This window comes from Chrysochloris asiatica, unplaced genomic scaffold (assembly GCF_000296735.1).
Source record: "Chrysochloris asiatica unplaced genomic scaffold, ChrAsi1.0 scaffold00116, whole genome shotgun sequence".
NCBI classification, from domain to species: Eukaryota; Metazoa; Chordata; class Mammalia; order Afrosoricida; family Chrysochloridae; genus Chrysochloris; species Chrysochloris asiatica.
The window spans coordinates 5,157,017-5,159,271 of NW_006408634.1; positions in this window are offsets into that span (position 1 = coordinate 5,157,017).

Consider the following 2,255-nt stretch of genomic DNA (forward strand, 5'->3'; position numbering starts at 1 on the left):
TCTGGGACCATCCCCTGAGCCTGCTTGGTCTGGTATTCTGTGTTGATGCTGATGGATCTCCTCACTGCACTTCTACCTGAGCCGCCATCTTGTTTGTTCTCCCTCCTTAATTTTTTGTTGTTATTTTGGTTTCATATCGAAATGATAATGTGCTGTGTTGTTGTTAGTTGCCACTGAGCTGTTGAGTTGGCCTCCAAATCATGGTGGGCCCTTACACTATGAAAGCAAACATTGCCCAATCCTGTGTCACCTCCACGATAGATTTCAGATCCAACCATTGTGATATATAGGGTTTTCATTGGCTGCATTTTGGAAGCTGTTCACCAGGCCTTTCTTCATGCTCCACTGTAAACTGTTTAGTATCCTGGCAACATCCAAGACTTCAGTGATGGATGACCGGTGTCTGTGTGTGAAGTGTGCTTGGCCAGGAGTCAGACTCAGATCTTGTGCATGGAAGACAAGAATTCTATCACTGAACCAACATTGGAATTGGGTAAAATGAGATAATAAAATTAATTCTACATGGTTTTGTTTTTTGTGATTGTGGCTGCTGTTGTTGCTAGGTGGAATCATTTCCCACTTATAGCAGCCCTCATGTGACAGAGTAGAACTGCCTTTCCCCTTCCCCCGCCATAGGGCTTTCGAGGCTGTAATTGTTACAGAATCAATGTCCATGAAATCAACTGTCAAGAAATCAATGTATTGCATTTGGTAGATCTGCTGTAAAAAAAATACCTCTTAAAAAGCAAAGATGCCCCTTTGAGTACTAAGGTGAGTCTGACCCAAGCCCTGGCATTTTCAGTCACCTCCTATGCATACAAATGGAGTCTTGGTGTGGTACTGTGGTGGACTACAAGGTCAGTTTAAAACACAAGGTCAGCAGTTCAAGCTTACCAGCGAATATGTCGCTATGAATCAGAACCTACTCAACAGAACTAAACACCAACAACCTATGCATACAAAAGCTGAACAATGAATAAGGAAGCCTGAAGAAGAATTGCTGTGTTTGTAATTATGATGTTAGTGAAAGATATTGAATATTCCATGGACTGAAAGAAAAATAAACAAATCTGTCTTGGAACAAGTACAACCAGAATGCTCCTTAGATGCGAGGGTGGGGAGACTTCATCCCTTGTACTTTGGATGTGTTATCAAGAGGGACAGATCCCTGGAGAAGAATATCAGTGGAAAAGAGGAAGACCCCCAATGAGCTGAATTGACACAGTGGCTGCAACAATGGATTCAAACCTGGCAACAATTTGTGCAGGATCAGGCAGTGTTTTATTCTATTGTAAATTGGGTCACTATGAGTTGGAACCAACTTGATGGCACTTAAGAACAACAACAATCGTTACAAAAGTTCACTAGAACTTTCTGTTGCAGAGTTGATTGTTGTTGTTAAGTATCATTGAGTTGGTTCCAATTCAAAGTGACTCTGTATAAGGTTTCCCAGGAGCAGCTGGTAGGTTTGAACTGGAGACCTCGTAGTTAGCAGTCCAGTGCTTATCCTACATCGCCACACCAGGACTGTGAGCAACGGTTGTTGCTGCTGTTAAGTGCCATCGATTCTGACCCATAGCGACCCTGTATAGACTTTCCAAGTGGCAGCTGGTAAGCTTTAATCGCCAACCTTGCAATTCAAACTGACTTTGCAGTCCAGAGAATTAACCCACAGCGCCACACTAGGACTCCTTGGACAAAGGTAGTGGCAACTAAATTTAAAAGAAAATGATCGTGGTAAAAATATATGCAACAAAACAGACACCAATGCAACAATTTCTACATATACAACTCAGTGACATTGATCACATTCTTCATGTTGTACGACCATTCTCACTGTCCAGTTTCCAAATTATTCTATCACCATTCACATTCACATATTGTCAGGAGGGACCAGTTGCTGGAGAAGAATATCATGTTTGTTAAGGTGGAGGGTCAGGGAAAAAGAGGAAGACTTCCAACGAGATGGTTTGGCAAAGTGGCAGCACCGATGGACTCAAGTGTGGTAACAGTAGTGAGGTTGGCCCAGGATCCAGCAGTGCTTCGTTCTGCTGTACATTAAGGTTGCTTTGAGTCGGTACTGACTGGATAGCACCTAACAACAACAACAATTCAAATAAATTCAATGTCTTATAAGCAAAACTTCTCCCTTTCCCCTTCCTCCGTTCCTTGGTTGTTGTTGTACTGTGCTGTCTAGTCAGTTCCGACTCATAGCAACCCTGTATAGGGTTTCTGAGGAGTATCTGGTGAGGTTT